At 41.7% G+C, this 21922-nt stretch overlaps 1 long non-coding RNA gene across 1 annotated transcript in view; it reads right to left on the reverse strand.

Moving 5' to 3' along the window:
* LOC137197259 (uncharacterized) overlaps positions 1 to 21922 on the reverse strand; it is a 53217-nt gene that overhangs the window by 24259 nt on the left and 7036 nt on the right. Inside the window, exon 2 of the long non-coding RNA XR_010931373.1 lies at positions 17509 to 17993. This is a non-coding gene — a long non-coding RNA (uncharacterized lncRNA). The remainder of the gene's footprint in view (positions 1 to 17508; positions 17994 to 21922) is intronic.

A 21922-nucleotide genomic window follows, 5' to 3' on the forward strand; every position in this document is an offset into this window, starting at 1 on the left:
TTATTTCCACTGGAGGAAAATAACATTGTTGAGCTGAGACACAGACCATTAAAAAGACAACAGCAGTTCTTTTTTAATACACACTGACAAATTACATGTGTGTGTTTATACAATATAGCATATGCACTGGATAGCTCACAGCTGAAACATCAAATACCAAAGTTTAAAAAGTTATGTTATGTCAAGTCATGTTCAAGAGATTCTGACTTGAGCTTCAAAATCTTTTAAACATTTAGCTGCGGGAATCACAGCATCACTGTAAATCTGTCAGAGATTTCTTTTAAATGAAGAAGGCAGGGATACAGGCTAAATATTGATCTAGGAGTTATTTTAGTCACACAGAACAACCCAGAGGCTGCAATATGGTCATACAAAGAGGAAGCCACACCGAACATGCATATCCCTCTCTGTCACACGTACACACGCACGCATTTGCGTCAGATGCAGAAGCATTCCACCAGTGTGTAGGCAATTAAAGGCCTGTGCCTAAGGGGGTGCGGAGGCCAAAGTCACAGTGCTCTATGCTCTGACAAACATTTTCCCCATTACCAGCAGACTAACTGTCCTGCACCGCCCTAAGGTCCGCTATATATTCTACTTCACTTAGACTCTGCAGGGAGGCAGCGGGTGAAATGGGTGGAAAGAAGAGTGAACAGGGAAGGTTATTGTATGAGTCGGCTAGAAAAGGAGCAGAAAGACAGATGAGGCCATGATGAATATAGCCAAATGCAGAGTAGTCAGGATCTAACTGCAGCCATCAATAAAAATAAATAATTTACCAAATCATCTCTGTTGGATGTTTGCAGGAATAAGACAACTAGTGTAACTTCAAACCTGGTTTATTGACCATGATATGGAGGATGCAATGTAACAGACACAGCAGCCGTCACACACTAATCTGCACGGACGGGACAGTAACACCCATGTGCAGGATTACTTCTTCTAAGTACAGTGTCTGCAAGCTCAACATAACTCAACAAAAACTAATGTGAACACGGTGACTGATCTACATCCTCTTTCCTTACCTCATGCTCCGTACAATGACAAAATATCACAAAATGACCAATATTCAGCAGCTATATTCAGTAACTCATATGACAACCATATGAGGTGAGAAATATAAGACAACACCCTGCTTAATATGTAAACAATATGAATATCAGCTACTATAGCCAAACAAATATACACACTGTGAAACATAGTAATCATACTTGAAATATTGACTTTAACACCTGATTGTCAGCTCTTACCACACGTGACCTTGACAATGTGTCTATGTAAATTTAACTGACAAGTGAATTCAGTCTCTGTATTTGGGATTTGGCTTGCTAACTTGCTTTTCAGACTTTCAGTTGTGTTTGTGGATATCTTTGCTAGAAGCACCTCTACAGGAACTGCTCACTGTCCATCATTTCCCGCTTTTCTTTTGTAAGAGTGTTACAGTCTTTTGACCCAAGTCCAGTAAGTATCCTGGTGGTCAGTATCACTTACATCGAGCTGTGCTGGGGCAGGCTCAATTGCGGGCAAAAGGTGTTGGCAATTCCTCCTGTACAGCTTTCCTTGAGAGTGAATTAGGTAAAATCTGGGCTCCTTGCAAGTCTCCTTTACCATGCTGGTTGTAATCTTGTGGGGTTTGCAACCTGACAACCTGTGATTTCATCAAAGGGTGAAGTGGTCGGCTTGATGTGTCATAGCACAACTTTTGTGAGTCTGGGCTGGGCTTTTACCCCCTGTGGCTTTCACATATGTGGTTCAAGTGGCTTTCTTCAGACCGGGAGAGTAGTGTGCTTGTTTGCCTTGACATTAGCCTCTGTGCAAGAGATCCTAGCTTTGTGTCATGTGGCACTTTTCTGAGATTTAAGGTTGAGGAAAAACATCAGTTCCGTCTATGTGAGATTTCTCCACAAGTTGCAGCTCTTTCAGCTAAACCATTAGATTGGGGATACTCTGGGCGGCTGGTAACATGAGTGAAGTCCCACTGGCAAAGTGTGGCAAAGTCTTTAAAGCGCTGGCATGCAAACTGTCTGACATTGTCTGATATGAGGGTGTGTGGTGCTCCATGAATTGAAAAGTGTCTCTTGAGTTTTGCGATGACTGTTGCTGAGGTGGTGTCATGAAGCAGGTCAGTCTCATACCAGCTTGAATATGAGCCCACTAGCACTAAATACTGCTGGGCCATTCAAAGATGTCTGTTGCCACAGTCAACCAAGGCAGGTCTGGAACTGGATACAGCAGGAGTGGTTCTTTCTGCTGGTATGATTTTGTGCTGTTACACATAGAGCATGACCGTATCTCCTTGTTGATGTCATCTGTTATTGCAGGCCAGAAAAATATGCCTCTTTCTCTCAGTTTAGTAGCTTCTGCACCAGGATGCCCTCTGTGCATGATGCTGATGTACTCCTTTTGCAGTGACCAAGGAATGGCCGCTTTGTGACCTTTCATGATGACCCCATCTTCAATAGTTAGTTCATCTCTGAAAAGACAAACAGCATGTGGAAGATTGCGCTGTTTGCTGGGCCATTAATGTCTGATGATTTGATGTGCTGAGTATCTGCTGGGTTGTGTCATCTGCTGTGTCTCTCTTTAACTACTCAAAACGAGCAGAGGATATGTTGTTGACTGTCATCACATCAAGTTGTCCTCCTCATCAGCTTACTGAACTGTGGAACTCCTGGGAGCTTGAGACAGAGTGTCAGCCAGGTGCATTTGTTTTCCGCTTTTGTACATGAGGGTGATGTTGTACTTTTGAAGTCTTAACATCATCCTTTGTAGTCTTTGTAGACTAGTGGGCAGGACAGACATGTGCTTCTGCTTCAAAAGCATTTTGCGAGTTGTCGCAGTGGAGCAATTAGCTGACTGTAGTTTGGATTGAATTTTCCAAGGTAGTTGACCATCCCTAGAAATCTTTGCAGAGCTGGGACATCTGCTGGCATTTCACTGTCTTTTGTTTTGAGGGGGTCAGCTTTGAGGCCTTCACTTGTGAAAACATGGCCGAAACATAGCGACCAAAAAAAGTGAGTGCTAAAAGTGGTTAGTATTGAAGATGTGTGGTCGAGTGAAATCTGTCAAAAAGGAGTTCTTTATATCTAAGGATGAAAAGTGTGCAGCCACTTTTTCCACAGTATGCATACGGTAATGTGGTCTTTTCAAAGCAGTGTCCAGGTCTCTTGGATTGATGCATATTCTGATTTCTTTGCCCTTTTTGTTGGTGGCAACCATAGATGACACCCAATCAGTTGGCTCAGACACAGGAGTGATGACACCCAATTCCTGCATCCTGTCTATGTAGCTCAGCTTTCTGTCTTTTATAGCCATAGGAATGCAATGCACAGGACGAACAATGGGTCTCACTTCCAGGTCAAGTGTCATGGAATAGGTTACAGGTAGCTTTCCAGAATCATCAGTGAAGAGATCGCTGTATTCTGTTTGAATTTGATGGGACAGATCATCATCAATGGGGCTTAACTGTTGAACATCTTTACTGAATGTGACGACACCCATTTGCCTGCATACACATAGCCCTAGCAGTAGCAGAACATCCTCTTAAACAATGTAGAATGGCAATGTGTATGGCTGTCTCTCTAGGTGGCACTGCAACTTAGTCATACCAACAGTTTTGATTTTGCTGCCCCTGTATGCAACAAGGTTTGTAGATTTAATGCATGCTTATATTTGTACTGCATTCTTAACTTGCTGAAATGCCTTTTTAGACAAAAGATTACACTTGGCACCTGTGTTAACTTTCTTTCAACTGGAGTGCAATTAACATGCACAAAAGCTTCATCATTTTTTCTGTGCATCAGTTTAATCAACACTCATTTGCAGTGTTATGCCATCAACACAGAATGTTTCATCTGCTGTACTGCTATCAGTTTGTTCAGATTCTAGCTGGTGAGCAGTCCTCCTACTGTAGGTGTCTGCCTTTTGTACGTCTGTTGTTTGGACTTGCAGTATTTTGAAAATGATTCAATTTTTTGCAGGCATGGCACTGTTGACCAAAAGCTGGGCATTTGTCTCTCTTAGCTGCATGACTACCTCCACAGTTTTTGCAGTTGGCAATACACTGTATCTAATTTTTTCTGACTGGTTTTACATTTTTATCTCGTGCTTTTGTTTCCCCTTGAACTTAGCATGTACTACATCAACATTTGTGGCGGAGTGCTATAGTGTTTTGTTGTGCTCTTCAGTCATCTCATGAATTTGACAGATGGAGATAGCCTTAGCTAATGTCAAATCACTATCACGCAGTAGCACCTTTCTCATATTATCATTAATTATGCCACAGACCAGTCTATCTCCAATAAGCTCCTCATAGAGATCTCCAAAATTGCAGCTTTCGCTTTGATCCTTAAATCACTGGCATACGATTCAATTGTCTCACCAGCCCCCTGATTTTGTGTGTTAAACACAAATGCATGTAACTGGTTTCACAGTTATCTTAATGGCAGAACTCAAGCAATAGTTGCAGATGGTCATCAATCTGACTTCCTTGAAGTTACAAAAGGGGTGCCACAGGGCTCAATACTAGGTCCTATTCTGTTCACATTGAACATAAATGACCTGGGCTCATTTTTTAGTAACAGCGCTATTCATTATTATGCTGACAACACAGTAATTTACTCATTGGCGCCCTCTATTGACAAAGCATTGTCTAATTTAAAGGCCAATTTTTTGGATATTCAAGGGGCCCTGATTAAACTTAAGCTTTTGCTAAATCTTCATAAGACTAATTAGATGCTCTTCACCAAATCTCAAATGAAAAATCCACTAAGTATTACTAATAGTACAATATCTGGGTCTCTAATTTAAAAAGTCCCATGTTATAAGTACCTGGGTATCTGGTTAGATGAAAAATTATCATTTAAAATTCATGTTGAGGAACTGACTAAAAAGCTTAAGTTTGAATTAGGATTCTTTTATAGGAATAAGCAGTGCTTCTCTTTTAGCAGTAGGTTACAGATTGTACAGGCAACATTTTTATCAGTGCTTGACTGAGCAGATATAATTTACATGCATGCCACTGCCAACACCCTCAAACCCCTTGATGCTGTGTATCACAGTTATCTCAGATTTATTACAGGTGATAGTAGAACCCATCATTGTATCTTCTATGAGAAGGTAGGGTGGACATCACCTACTACTCAAAGGGAACAACACTGTCCTGTTTTTATTTTTAAAGCCATCCTAAACAAACTACCATTATATTTATCATCACTTTTAAGACGTAGAAATATGGGACACCTATGGGATATTGGGAAAAACTGCATTCACCTATTATGCTCCTCATAGGTGGAACAAGCTTCAGGACTCCCTTAAATTAGACAAATTTTTTATCTCTAGAACATTTTAGGACTCTGTTGGATGTTCTATATAATAAATGCTCCTGTTTTTCCTTAATGTGTCTGTTTTACATCCCTGTGTAATATATTTATATTACTGTCATTTTCTCTTCTGTTCTTTTGTATTTTATAAGTAATTTGCCTTGCATTTGTGTTGTATTTATGTTTGGTATAAGATTGTTGGTTTTACACTTTTAACGCCTTTTGTTATATGACTTGTTTGGTTGTGTATTTACAGGGCACCATTGTAAATAAGAGCATTGCTCTCAAATGGTATCCCCTATGTAAATAAAGGTGTCTATCTATCTATCTATCTATCTATCTATCTATCTATCTTTTGACGATGATATTGAGGATGCAACAGCAGTCACACACAAACCAGTACCAACAGGACACCACAGAGTAACACCCATGTGCAGGATTACTTCCACTAAGTATGGTGTCTGCAATAGCTCAGCATAGATGTGAACACAGTAATCTACTCTCTGAAACGATCAGTCTCTCCATGTCTCTTTGACCAAATTGGACTGAAAAATACAAAATCAAAGAAGGCACAATGTTCGACTGGGGTGACCTGATCCATATGGTTAAGATGGATTTTCGGAGCAGTATGTGGTTGAACAGGAAATGAAATATGGATGTGTGTGTAAGAACATATACTGTTAGCATGTAGGCTATATTTAACGGACAATGTTGCTGAGGGAGATCATTAGAGTCGTCACTGGGCCAGCTGTTGGTGCTCAGCAGGGTCAGGTTAGAGCACACATACACACACACACACACACACACACACACCACGCTGCCACGCTGCCCCAGAGGGATCAAGGGCAGAAGGATCACAGTATTGCACTGCTTTCCTCTAACTCATTTACAGTGGAAGCTGAACTTTTCTGTCCTTAAGAGAAAGATCTTTTACAAAATGGAGCACAACAAAGATTCCAAAGTGTTTGCATTTAAAAAAAATCAAGATATATTAAGACCATTACTACAGACGACATGGAGAGAGGGATTATGTACCGTAGGAGTCCAGAAAGTATTTGACTGGAGGAGAGGAATGAGGACACAGAAGCGAGTAAATGAGATGATGTCAGTGTTTACATCATGATTAGAAACAGTCCTCTGTGATAACACTAGGTGGCGACATCCAACTCTCTCACAGAGCAGCGAACACTGTGCTGACTAAGGGCTGGCTGACACTGGATGTGCTTGTGCCAAGTCTACATACATGTGTGCTTACATGTGATAGTGTGCGAGGTGTGGTTGACCTTGTAAAGCTGCTGCATTCACACAGATTCTCCTTCATCCTGAGCCGATACCGCTACAGTCCCTGAGGACCGACCCCCCTCCTCTGTCTCCCCTTCTCCATCAGTTTGCGATCTGATTTAATACTGAGCAGGGAATTTGCAGCTAAAACAGCATCTGAGCAAATGTCTGTTTAGTATATCAAAGGTTTTTATAAATGTGTGCGGTGGAAGTTGATTATTCCATATCTACCTACACAGCACTCCCATTTTCTTTTCTTTTTTTGCCTATGAAAACATTAGGCTGCTGTAACAGTAACAATGACTGATGCTCCATCCCCCCCTCCTGCTTCCCTCTGTTGCTCACTTAATCTCTCTCGCTTCTCTCTCTAAATGTGGATCTATCGTGCAAACTCGGAGGCTGGGAGAAGAGAGGGAGGTGTTTAGAATCGAAAGCATGATCTTGCAGCGTTGCAATGTGCCGTAAGTAACTGCGGCAGAGAGAGGGAAGGAGGGAAGGAGTTGTGGTCCATATTGAAGCAGGAGAATTGATTATGGGAGGGATGGAGGAATGTACTCCAGTAGGGAAGGAGGAAAGGAAAGGGGGTGGGCACCTGGCTCTGCATCTGCTCGAGAAAAATCTCTGGGGTCAGCCAATTAGAGAGAGGGTGACACCACTATCCCCCCAGCTAGCTAGTAAATCCTGCGCCACAAGACAACCTACGTGCCTCTGTTCAATGAACGTGTGAGCTCATACACATACACACACACACACAGATAAAAATCTGCTTTACACAGACTTTAGACACAGACACACTTTAAGTACTATACATAGTCAGATTGGAGGTAGTTAAACACAGAAACAGTATTTGAGTCTCCAGGAAGGGTCACTTTTAGAGAAAAATGCTGATTGCATTCCAGAGAAAACCTGTAAGTTTTTGTGTGATAACTTCATGTAATTCAACCATCATTTGAATTACTGATATACATCATGAGCAGAGAGGCCTCAAATCCTCCCAAACCTGCCTGACCACCTTTGGATTAATTCTACAGAGTTCCATAGCATCCAAATCCTTTTGATTACCTCATCACAGATCAATTTAGGCTGGGTTTTAAACAATCTTAAGTAATAAATACCTATATAAATACCTAAGGGAGTTCAACCAAATTCTAAAAAAGTAGTCCTCACTTTACTCTAGTAGTATTTAGTCCTGTAGATGGATTTTGTTTTATTTGCCAAGATTTTGAGATATCGGTCTCAAATTTTCTGTCTCCACAGTACGATGGAAGTAAATTACATTTGGTTTGTGGTTTTGTGTTTCTTTCCATTAACACTCTCCATTAATATGGGTAATCCACAAATATTGCTATGAACAGGATCCCAGTGAATGAAATACCACTAGGATTAAATTAAAAAATAATTGCTGGGTTTTTCTGTTTTGGATGAACCAACACTTTAATATGTACAGTATATATCATTTATCTGGCAAAGTTTTGCCAGCAGACTACATGATATTTAGCTAAACGACTAGCTGAATGTTTTGTAAATTGCTCTTTCCTGATAAAGACAAATAGTGAGGTGATAAAAGACTTATTAAATTTGTTAGATTGAGGGCTCAGTAATTTTTGCCAACTTTACAACCATATCCAAAATTAAGCCAGCTATCAGAACACAAAGCTAACTTCATGTGTGTGGGTAATGCCGCATGGTTATATTAAGGTTCATTTTTATAAAGGTGCTACTGTGCTTGGAGCATTTTAACATCAACAAATTTCCACAGTTTGAGACTTGAGTGTAATTAGTGAAAACAAATGTCCCTCTATAGTACATTTTGCTGCGTGGAAAAAAAGTCACCAGAGCATTTTTGTTAAGATTTGTTAGTAACAGACTGACATGACAGAGAAGCAACATATCATCTCAGCCATGGTAATTACATATAGCCAAGTACATATATGAATGTTTAAACATGCTACTTTCACATAGGAATCGATAAATAAATGAAGGCCCTCTTTCCTTCTCTGTCATGCTTTATCCTCTAACTGATCTATGCTTTATTGGCCATCCTCCTGGAGAGCAGAGCATCACTGTACATGCAGGGTGGGATGAGAAGTGAAGAGGATCAAATCAAAGTGGCATCACCTCTCCCTCCGGGGATTCAGATGAAGGGGTTTACAAACGGCTAAGCTTTTAATAACAGGTCCATGATGCTACGAAACTGTGATGACACTTGCCACGAGGATTAGATAACTCAAGAAATCTGCACTCCACTAAGTAAGATTTGTCATCAGGGAGCACAGAGTGATACTCCAAAGCACCAGCCAAGGCCAAACCCCTGGCCTTGTAATGTTATCATATGTTACCCAAAAGGATTGTTGTAGACAACAACATCTGCATCCCATCCTAAAAAGCCCTCCTTAGCTGTTGTAACATATACACTGTGTTTCAGCATGCCACTTCAGACTATGCAGGTTTAATTCAGTCAGGAAAGTCAGACTCCAATCATAATCTCAATCTTCTCTTGCCCATTGCAGTAAATGAATCAGACGTTCTCTATTGTCCGCACTCAGAGAACTGGAACTGAGAATTACAGCCGGGAAACTGTGCTGCTGTAATGACCTACTGAACTGTACTGCTGGGTTTCGAATTGAATTATTCCTCTTCCCTCTGGTAGACAGAAAAAAGGAATCATCATATCAATCAGGTAAATAAGACACCCGTCATCCAATACAGAGGAAAAGGGTGGAGAGTCACCCTGGGGTCACCCACACTCCTCTGATATTTCACTCCTTTTTGCTTTCACTCTCCTTCCCTCTGCTATGGCCTTACCCCTGGGCTATATTCCTTCAGTCTGAGAGCTCATCTTCACACAATCACTAACACATAAGGTGCATCCCACACACATACAAATGTAGTCCCACGCTGGCATGCTCACCTTGCACACACAAACACACAAAAACCTATAAAAGACATGCTCTAAAAAGCAAATATCCCTGCAAACTCAAAGCCATCACTCACACTGATTTATTCTCATTTTGTGCGCTCGAGCATGAATGAATAAGGATGACAGCGGCAAAATCATGGGATCAGTAAAAAGTGGATGGAGATGCATGAAATTACAAAGTTATAAGCCCAGTCTTTTAAAATAAGGCAAATACAACGCAGAGCAGATCAATACAGTGGATGGTAGGCTGCACATTGCAGAGGCTCCGAGCTATCGTACATATCAGTCCAAGAAATGCTGCAGAGTCTGAGGATACCAGGGCAGGACTCGGAATACCTGGACAACAAACCACACTAAGCTCCCTATCCCACCTCCTGTCCTTTCCTCTCTCATCAGCCAGAAGGAGCTTAAAGGGAAAGAGCTCAGTTTGGGTAACAGCTTGGGTAAAAGCTTTCCTTTCTGACAACAAGCTGTCCAGCAATGACCTATCAAATTCCTCTAAGAAGATATCACCTCATTCTTTCTCCTTTCTCTCTCTCTCTTTCCTCGTTTATTTGGGCATGATGACGATCCATTTCAATAACCCTGATGTCTCAATTCTTGGTTCAGGGAGTTACGTAACAGCTGCACTATCAGAATAACAATTGGGAGGAGAGATTAGCGCAATCGGCCAAGTAGAGAGATAGAGAGGAAGATGAAGGGAGGGAGGTAGGGAGGCACTGGAAGGAAAATCTGAGGAAGCCCCTCTCAATATGACACATCATTTCACGTGCTGTCTCTCAAATGGATAGATTAAGCCATGCAGTGGGAGGACGAGCAAAGAGACGCTGCAGCTGTTAATATATTTTGGAGGTTTACACAACCCAGTGTTGGAGGCTGATGCTGTGCTGAAAGCACTGCAGTCCTATGTGTCAGTTCAGCATCATTTGCCGTCGTCAGCCAGGAAATACACCAATAAATGGTTTGTGTCTCACAGGCTTACTAGGATTATCAAAATCATGCATTCTTTTATTGCACAGATAACAACACACAATAAGCAGATGCTGATACTTGTGGCTTCAGCCTTAAAAGAAACGAATGAATCACTGCAGTGAGGATGAAATTGAAAACACCGCGAGACATCTTCATCACTGATCAAAAATTTTTAAAAATCCTCAGGGTTTAGAGCTTTGGTGGAAGACAAACCCCTGCAGAGAGGGAGTGCCTGCTGGATGCTTGATGTTATTTCGCTCTTGTTTATTTCATTCTTTTTTCTATTTTAACAAATAAAGGAGAACATCTTTTGAGCAGGGGAATCTTCTTCTCCAATCAAATGAACCTGAATGGGTGTGGTGGGGTATCAGCTTTGAAATCACTCAATCTCCACAAGCTCATAAATACCCGCTATCGTCCCAGTGTGGGAGGAGGGAGGAGGGGGGAGGGGGTTGGTGAATTGGCCTCACGTGCTGTGCGCCTTCCATTCCAGCTTTAATTAAAGGAGAGTATGCTGCAGCTTCTGGCCAAACTGCCCCAGCAAGCACTTAGAGCCAGGAGCTGAACTCACTGAGACTCATTCTCAGGCTCCATCAACGTGAGTGAGTGCCTCGGCCGGCCCAGCTGAGTCATCTGTCTGAGGGGTTCCACAGGGCCACCTGGGCCGCAGCCACACACACAAACCCACATCGGATGTAGGTTTCATTAACACACACAGATACGTGTTGAGTTTGTGACAAGAGAGGTGAGATGGATAGACTGCTGGTTGATTGACCTGGTGATGTCTCATGATGTTGTATGATGCAAAACGCTTTTTCTCTAAGAATAGAAAAGTAAATAAAATTTTCACACAAGTTTAAAAGAATACTCTGACATTATGGGTGACATGCTTATTCACTGTCTTGCATAAAATTAGATGGGGAGATCAATACCACTCTTTTGTCTGTATGGTAAATATGAAGCTACTACTAGCAGCTCGTTAGCTTAGATTAGCATAAAAGCCTATCTTGGCCTTGTCCAAAGGTAACAAAATCTACTTACCAGAACCTTTAAAGCTAACTAATTACCAGTTAACATGTTTGTTCTATTTGTACAAAAGTCAAACTGTAAAAACAACACGTTGTGGTTTTACGGGGTGTTCTGTGCCGGACTATTTCTTGGCCTGGCACAGAAACTTCCTGGAGTCTACTCTGGTTGCCTGGCAACCTTTCGAAGAAGACAAGACTCCAGGAAGTTACTGCGCACTTCCAAGACATATAGCCCTGCGCATAATCCCTGAAAAACCATAATCTCTTTTAAACCTCAGTTTTTGTACGAACTAAACAAACAAGATTTTTTGAAGTTTGAGTGATATCGATCTTCTCATCTAACTCTCAACAAGAAAGCGAGTACACAAATTTCTTGAAATGTCAAATTTAAAGGTCTCAAAGGCTCATTCTATTTCTCATGCACTACTTGGTGGTGAAGAAGGCTTAAAGAGAAGTATGTCTGGAGCGTTTGGGGCGCCTTGATTGACAGGTGTCGCAGGCTATCACACTCACATAGTCATGTTGTTTCGGTTAGAACAATCCAGTCTCCTCGCTGTTGTTCAAACTGGGATTTTCTGGGTTTAATCTGAGTCTGACAGTCTGAGAAGACAGCAATGAGTCGTCTACTTCAACATCTTCACTTCAGAAACCTGCACTGTAGCTGATATCACAAATGTTATGTTTGCTTAGTCTTCTTAGTCTCTACTCAGCTGCTTGAAGAGGTAGTAGTGCTGAAAAGAGTAATCAATTCATGCTCAGCCAATCAAAAGACAATTTATTAACCACACTTTTATAATGTTTTTATCATTTAAGTCACTTATAAAGCAAAAATACCACATATTTGTTGCTTCTAGCTTTAATAATATGAGGAGAATTTGCTGCTTTCCTCTGCTTTATATCATTGTAAATTGGGTTTGTAAACTGTTGTTTAGACAAAACAAGCTATTTCACCATTCACCCAAACAATTAATCAGAAAAAAAATCAACAGAATAATCTGTAATTAAAAGAATTGTTAGTTGCAGTCCTAATAGGAAGGACCAGTCAATATCCAACTAATGACACAGAAAGGTGAAGTAAGAGGCCAATCTTTATTTGTCCTGAGCCTGAGACAAATATTGACTGTAGCCAAGTTCAGGATGAGCACAAAGATCCACACTCATAAAAAGTATTTACATGTTGTAGCATCCAATTCATCATCATTTGGCAAATGAAGAATGATTAATAGGAAGTTATTCCCTTTGATCACAGGCGACTACGATGCAGGTAAGCAGGCAGGCACGGCTGATCAGCAGACAGGTGCTCGAGTTGGCTCTGATGGGCTTAGTCACTGCTGCAGCACCCCTAATCCACTGCACCAAATCAGCACACACACTCAAACACACACAGCCATACATGCACATAAACACGGCATCAACACCTAGACAGCACTACGGTACCAATCTGTCTCCGACATCGACACATTAACCTCTCTGCCTCCCGTTCAAGCGGGGAGGGTAAGAGATTTTGGAGGGCAGAGGGAGAAGCAGACAGAGACGAGACTGGAATGCTGATCCACTGCTGCTACCTTTGCTTTATATTAAGATGGAGATAGCATTTAGATAGTACTTTCACCATTGCAATGTTCACTGGCAGCCATATTAGCGGCGCAGTCCTTCATCACGGTTGTTGTTTAGGAACCTGAGAGTCTATGCAGAGGATTTGTACCTTTAAGATGCCTGATGGGCTGCGATATACATCGGCAGCCAACACCTCTGAGTGCTAGACAATGTACAGCAACAAAGTAGCCATAGTGCATCCTGACCAGACTTATTGTATTGATGAGTCTGAGTACCAGCACCACTAATGGGACTCTTTCTCTGCACTTCACTGCCTTACAAGTAACAGACAAGCTTTACTAGGCAGAAACTGTATGTACACAATAATGGTGGACTTTTAGCCACATCAAACACTGACTTTACATATCATTCTAATGATTTTCCATCAGTAGAGTATTACATAGTATAAGTAGTCACTGAGGAGTATCAACTTTTTTTGTGTTGGCAGAAAAGAAACTGCATATTTTCTTTCAGATATTGAAAGACTAGAAGATCGCATTTTGTGTTGCTACCATCTAAGACATTTGAATTTGATTTGTTTGTCCAAAATCACACCTAAAGCTGAAACAATAAGTCAATTCATTGATTGGTGGATTATCAAAACATTAATCTGCAACAATTTTGATAAACAATTAATTGTTTAGGTCATTTTTTAAGCAAAAATGCCTAAAAGTTTACCGGTTCCAGCTTCTCAAATGTAAATGTTTTCTGGTTTTCTTAGTATTCTGTTATATTAAAGTAAATAAACTGTTTTTAGAGAACATAGGCATTTTTTTAAAAAAAAATGTTAGTTTCATTTACATGTAAAGAGATTTATCTACACATTCTTATGTCATTCTCAGATTAATACTCACTGAAACATGAAACGCACACACTCTGCGGTTGAGCAAAAGGGAAATGACACCAGGGAGAAATCCATATTATTGCACACAAAAATACTGCGCTCAACATACATCCTGAATGGGACTATTGGATTTGTTAATCACCCCGGGGCTCACCAAATAATGATCACATACTGTAGCAACAAAACAATTAGTAATGACAAGAAGCACATCTCTAAATGGTTATGAAGATCCAACTAGAATTACTTTTTGGCTTTTACTACCAGCTCATGAGACAAATTTAGTTTATTGTTTTGTTAAGAATTTGTTATTAGATGTAAAAATGTAACTTTTTGCACTATTTTTCTCTTTTAATAAGAAATCTGGTGCACCACTGGTGAAAATGCTGTGATTTTTCATCATAATTAATAACAAGACCTTGATTCTACTGTTGAAGTCTTAATACTGTTTTGTGGTCACAATTCCTCTAGTCTTTCTACATTTGTGTTTAAAGCAGATCTTCATCATGGAGGGTGATAAAAATAGTTGCAATGACAGAAAATTCATTAATGCAGCCAATATGTCAAGAATGCAAGAGCCAAAACAACACTAAAAAGACAGAGCAAACAATGCTGTGGCCCTGGACTGTTAATATATCTTGAATAAGAAAATAGCCTGTTTGAAAATAAAACCCAGGTGTACATCCCCCATGATCTTGGAAAAGTCCTGAATCTTCAAAAAAATAAACAGCCTATGAAAATTGCATTGGATACACCCAGTTTGAGACAAACCATACACACACAGTAAAGCGCTACTGTCGCCATTGTCGCCCTGGTAAACCACTTCTGCCTAAAGGTTTCAGATGTAGATGCAAACGCACATACAGAATGAGGTAAAAATAGGTGCTGACTGGGACAATAGGGCTTTGTCCACATCCTGACAATGCTCATTTTTCAAGAGAAGCAAACTCATCAATAAAAGTAATTTGAGGACAACATAATCCACTGCTCAGCAACTGACCTGTGCTGTATAATACCACTACACCATGAAGCCAATTAAAATGGCACTTTCACCTTTTGATGATGAATTGTTAGCTTTATGACTCTGGACATTCATCAGTGGACACAGACTCATGTCCCCACAGGGATGGAAATAATGATATAAAACACCAATGTACATTAGCCAAAAACAGTAGATTAGAGGGATTAAAACAAAGAGGATAAAGAAATGGGTGTGCAAATCAAATAATGTCTATTAAAGATCCTAAATTAAAATGTACTACTAGAGAGTCAAGCAGCCTCTAGAGGCCATAATACTCATTAGACTCAACTGGACCAAAGAAGACTGAATCAGGTGACGGTCTAAATAACCAGCTGACCAACTGAAACTGCTTTCCTGTTACAATAAATCATCCACTATAAATTGGAACAATTCATTGCAGAAGGCATGAAGAGATCAATAAAAAAGAAAAGGCTATGAGTGATTCCTCATATAAAAACTCAAAACACATCAATTGTGCAGGATAAATGATTGAAATGCCTCCAGTGGAGGAGGAAACAGAAGCTTATATAACAAGACACTGCTTTGCTGAGAACAGAATGAAAACAAGTGAGGGTGCATGTGTGTTAATATGTGTGTGTGTGTGTGTGTGTGTGTGTGTGAGCAAATTTGGAAGGGTGGTTAAATAAAAGATGTGTCACAGAGAAAGTGTCGACCTTGCGTGCACCACGAGGATAGGGACACTCCCGAGGTACAGGTCGATACACAAGACAGCTGATGGAACAACTACAAAAAACAGGTGTCGAGTGGCAAACAAAGAAAACTGCCAAGTGCAACGGTGGTTTTCTTAACCGCCGTGCATGAACATACAAGGAAACGCAATCAGTCAACTTTTGAATCATAGACGGCAGAATTTGCTTCTGTTGCTGCAGGCTTCAAAGAGGAAACAAAGAGGGCACTGGAGAGAAAGAGAGATAAAGAGAGAGAATTCCCCCAGTGTTAACATCTGCTCCAGAAACCAGGAATGACTGTAAGCCGGTGTTAAAAAAAGGAAGAGAGGTTGGGAGGGAGAGCTGGTGGGGAGTCAGGAAGCTTATTTAAAAGACTTAAGCTGCATGGTTACGTAAGTGATATGGGATCCTCTGAAACAATACACTTTCAGTCAAAGTTGCGCTGCATTAGTACTGTCCCTTCTTGATCTCATCTTGCAAGACATGCACATATTGCATTTACACACAAGCTTAACACACACACTCACACGCACACACACACAGGCATCTCTGCACTGGCATTCACACTCCTGGCCCTTTTATCAAAAAGCAAATGTTAGAGTTGAAGAAAATGAGGAAACCTCAACCCAGGAGTCACTGGCTCATGTCAGTCATTGCATACAGAGCGGTGGCATGTGTGTGTCTGCAATGAAAGGACTGTGTCTGACTCTCCAACAAAAAGAGCTGAGGAGCTATCCCCTACTGAGAGACATCTACCCCAGGTGTATCTGAGTCATACTGCCTTTCCCTCTCTTCTTTCTTCTTGCTCTCTCTCTTTTCTTGCCTTGATTTTTCTTAAATACACCTTCAAACCCCTTGCCACCCGACTTTGTACGAGCACAACAGAAAGAAAAATCTAATCCCAACCCCAGCCTTCCAGCCCTGCCTCCCCTCTCTGGGAAAGTGGAAGAGCTATACTGTGTTCCTGTCCATAACACTGTCTCTACTGCATCAGCATCAGATTGGTTTACAGCCAGCCTGGCACAGTGCAGGCTCATAAGGCTGCTGGACTCACACTTGGTTGCTGAGGACCAATTTCCCACCAATGCACAACAGCACAATCTGCAGATGACTCATTTTCATTAATGAGTTTGAGTGAAATGCAACGAGTGGCCAGAGGAATAAAATAGACTCGGCAGCTTTATGATATGTCCCTGCAGTCGGTGACTGGAGGATCAGAGATTTATTGTTTACAATGAGCCAGGCTTTGCCTGGACTTCTCAGCAAGACAGAAGCCTGCAGGTATTGCTCTGCGGTCATTACAATGCCACATAGAGGAAAAGCAGAGAGCACAAGAGAACGGACTGTTGCGGACACAGGCAAGCTCACTGTCCTCGTGGATGATTAGTGCTGTAGTGAAATTTCACCTCACCGCAGTGTGAAAACAAAGAAAGAGAAGTGACAGAGAGAGGGGACAAGACAGAGATGTGAAGAGGGACAGAGACACAGTGAGAGAAGAGTACTACACTGCCTTATCAGACGGCTTAGACAGGACAGTCAATAAAGCAGGTATAAAGCAGTCGAGAGGAGTAGGAAAGCATGCAGTGTGTTGTACCGTTTCCCTGTGTCTGTATGCACACAACATACATGTGTACCAGGGAGACTGTGTGTACACACAGTAGAAACACAACATGACTGGGTTTCCATGTGTGCCCCGGCACCCCTGACCGCAGTTTAGCATGACATAGAAAGAAGGGGGGGCGTCTCAACCTTCCTGCCCCCCTCTCCAGCCACCCCTCCCTCCCAACCTTAACCCATCACCCCACCCCTGACTACCCCACCTGTGAATAGTCCCAGTACCTTGCGCTTTTTATCCCGCGAGCGGCTCCTCTTCTTGACCCTCTCCTCCTCCTTCTCTTTGCGCTCCTGCTCTGCCTGGGCTTCTAAATCCTTGTTCTTGCGGAGGTGTTTGGCCGCTTGTGCCATGGCGTTGGTGGGGGTCTGGGTGGTGTTGGCGTGTCCAGATCCTACGGCGGTGGCCTGCTGGGCGACGGCGCGGGGACTTCTACCTGATGCAGGCCAACGCTAGCGCTGCCGCTGCTGCTGTGTGTTCCTCTATGGCCCTACAGAGTCTGAGAGCGTGCTCACCCTCTGCCTCCTCCTCCTCTTCCTCTTCAGCAGTGCAGTCACACACACACACCGGCAGTCCTCAGCCGTCTGCTGTGGGATGCTACTGCAGCGCAGCTCTTTCTCTCTCTCTCTTTCTCTCTCTCTCGCTCAATCGTTCATGTTCACTTCCCTCATTCAATTTTTCTGCTGCCTTCCTCTCTGGTCTCCCTCATTCTCTATACAGCAGAAAAAGGGTAAATAATTGTGAATAAACAGATTTTCCTTCTTTTTTCACTTGTTTTCTTCTCTGCAGTCTTTACATCTCTCTTCCCTTTATTGCTTTGACATTCTGTGAAACTGCTTCAACCCCTCCACCCACCCCATCAACAAAGATTAAAAAGGGATGAACTGACAGTCAGTTGAGGAATAGACTGAGCAGCTTTAAATCAAAGTCAGCTCTCCCTCCTCACATTGCATTGATTTTGTTTCCTTTTCCTGTATTTAATTTCTCAGTATCTAATAGTCCTGCTGTGTGTCCATCTGTGGAGGATCGCTAGGCTGTGCAGGGAACCCACCATCACCACAGCCAATCACACCATCACTCACACACACCAGGAGACCAGAGGAAATAAAAAAATCTAAAACATGCATGAGGGAAAAAAAAATTGCCTCTTATTCGTTAACTCTCCCCCTCTTTCTGCTCCCTCCTCCCTCTCTACTGTTCAGGCGCTGCAGCAGACAGGATTGGTACCCGTGCAAGGATGTTGGTGCAGTGTGCCTGTGTATATAAGAGTGGGGCTGTGAGCAATGAAAACCTACTCCATATCACTCCCTGAACATCTATTGTAAAGTGTGATACAGTCTCTACAGTAAAAGCACCAGAGGATTTGCTTAATTGGCTTTTTTTCCTGGTTTCTTGCCTTCCCGTCCTCTCTCCACAATCCCTGTTATTACTTTTACAATAAAAGACAAGGGGTAGTATAAATATAGTTTATTATAGTATAATGGTTTTCTGTCTTATGCTCATGCCCAATGTATGTGTGGATATGTGAATAGAGAGAAAGAGGTGCATAGGGAGAGAGGTGCTGATGGAGCCGGCACCTGTTTACTGGTATTGCTCTGCCTCTCTCTGTCTCTCCTCCCGTTCCCTTCTCTCCCTCTCCCTCTCCCTCTCCCCTCCTCTCCTCTCCTCTCCCCTCCCCTCCCCTCCCCTCCTCTCCTCCCTGCGATGCTGCTGACGCAGGCAAAAAAGATCCTTTAACATCTCTCTTTGCCTGGCTCACTATACATCACACATACAGTCCACAATGATACTGTAGACACACAAACACACACATAGTCCACACACATGCCAATACACGTGCTTCAGTGCATATAAACACACACACACACACACACACACACACACACACACACACACACACACACACACACACACACACACACACAAAAGTACAGCTGGGGAATGGCTGTTGTTATATTTTATAGTATAGTATTCTGCAGCCACATCTTGATGTTTGGCTCACTTTTATTCTCCTCCATTAGTTTTTTTAAATGGCTGCATATGAAGATGTACGCAAACAGGAAGGGTATTATGACTCCCAATCCATTCGTCCCAATCTTTGATTTTTTTCCCCCTGTTCTTAATTATCAGGTCTTTTTTGACAGTCATCATCTACAGTCAAATCACTGGTGATATTGAGCCCAATTTGAATCAAATGTGCTCTTCAGGGAATTAAATTTGAGGATTTCTAGGCTCACTGTTCTGTATCATTTAACAGAAAAATTATGTTACAAAATGAGGACTGTTACCATCTTTTTATGAGCTATTCCTTCTACATTACACTCATTATCTTGAATTGCTGTCTGTCCATATCCCTGCACTTATGTTTTGCTCTCTTTTTGTGTTTTTCCTCTGCTCTCTAGCCAAGGCTTCCCCTGATCTGATAGCAGCTCTCTATACTGCAGCATACTAATGAATTGGACTGGTGATATTGCCTTCTGTCTGCAATGCTACTACACAAATCACTCCCTCATATCCCAACACAAATACAGACGGGCTGACAGCTCTGTGGCCAGAGATCCATCACAATATCGAACTCCTGGGGAATGTGCCTAAATGAATTACCACTGGGACTGACTGCAAAATAAGGTGGTTTTTGCTTAGCCAACTAGATTGGTCTTGTTAAGCTATACTCTTGCTGAGCTAATAGAGGTACAGTTTTACAGTGGATTTTAACACAGCAAGTGGGACCACTTATAGTAGGTGGATCATGTGCGGATAAACCTGGAACAAACCTGTGAGGCAGAGGATGTCCCACACCCATCACATACTGACATACATACAGTCAAAAAGACGCTTTACTGGAAAACTCTGAGGTGTCAGAGTTTCCTTCAGTGCAGTGCACCAACAAGAAAGTGATCTATAACTAGTACCAATCCAACATTAGTTCTATCTCAAATATATAATCTGTATACCTCGCTGTGATCGTGATCATTTTATGTAAGGTTACATGAGGCTAGGGATTGGAGTGGCATTACAAAATTGAGTCAGCAGCCAGTTAGTCACTGAATGAATGTAACTGATAGCAGAAACAGTCAACTCAAATAGGTGCATCCCTAAATGTAACTTGAGTTATTTGTGATGCAAGTTGATTTTCTTTTTGCACTGAAATTAAAGGAAACTAATGGCTGCCTGTAAGGAAGTGAATCAATCTAAATGTGAATGGCTTGTTTTGAGAAAAGGATGGCAGTAATGGGCTGGAAAATTCACCAAATTTATTGAATTATGAATCTCTAACCAACCTAAACATACTCTAACAAATTGTAAATAAATATCTGCAAAATGACAACAGCTGCAACAACCCGTGATATCTAACCTGAGAAGCAACTAACCAATCAGCCAACGGTCCATTATCTTTATCATGTCATACTGTAATTAAACAGGAAAAAAAAGAAATACATTAACTGCTCTGAGGCTCAGAGTTCATTCTTGACCTTGGAAACAGCAGTTGAGAAAACAATCCCTCATCCCCCAATCCCCATGAGATCAATCCCTCTCCTGTTATTTCTGACACGTTTCACCAATCGAAGCAAATGCCATACTTTCAAACCATGCATAAGGATGCAAGAACCCTGAAGGACTAACATATTTATCTACAATGTTTGAAATGTGATGTTTCTACTATTAGAGATCTGCAAGCACTTAAGAAATCACTTTTGTGAAACAGCCGTCTAAAGCTTTTGATCGTGTCACATGATCTTCATTAGCAGATGGAGTTGTCATGGAACTGTAGATGTATGTAGATTCGCATTTTAAGGACTTTTCATCCATGTAGGCTTTAAACTTACATTTTCAATGTTAAGAATTTACAATAAATTCATTTTTGTTCATGATTTATCATTGGTACATCTAATCTGACCTGATTTTCAGGTCATATTGTCCTGCCTTAATATAAAGCATACAATTTGTTTTGTTAGAACATAGTAGGCTAAAACATACAAAACAACTGAAATGGACCTTAAAAACCAAACATAAGCCTGTTTTAGTGTTTCACTGTGCACCCAGTATATAGACTGTCCCTGGGGTGGTCCTCCCTGGGACACAAAGGGACAGGTTGTGTGGACCTGGGGGGAGAAAGAAACACACAGCTACTGCCCAAGCTCTCTTCAGTGTGACGGCCAGCACCCGCCAGCACATTAGCCGCTCCAGTGCTCCTCTAAAAACAGTGGACGGGACATGACAGAGCCACATACACACACACACACACACGCACACTCTCTCTCTCTGTCAAGCACCCACACATAAACTCAACACAGTGAAAAGAGACAGGAGTGACAGCTTTTTCAACACATGGAATCATACTGTATGAAACCTCAGGATAACAACCTATGATAACAACGCAGACAGTCATATAACTGTTCAAGTGTAACCAGATTCAGTAACATGTCTCAGCCTGAAACTGAGACAGAAAAGGTTTCCTAGAAGCATGTGACTAGTTTCCCTCGTCTTAAGATGCCACATTCTGCAGGTCAAGTGCGTGTTAACGTGCGAAACACACATTTGACCGGACTTTCTTGCCAGTCATTGCTGAAAGTAAATGTCAGTTTTGCACTCATTTACACCCACGCCACAGGTGTAACTCTTGGGATAATATTCTCATTT

This window comes from Thunnus thynnus, chromosome 2, assembly GCF_963924715.1.
Source record: "Thunnus thynnus chromosome 2, fThuThy2.1, whole genome shotgun sequence".
Taxonomy (NCBI): domain Eukaryota; kingdom Metazoa; phylum Chordata; class Actinopteri; order Scombriformes; family Scombridae; genus Thunnus; species Thunnus thynnus.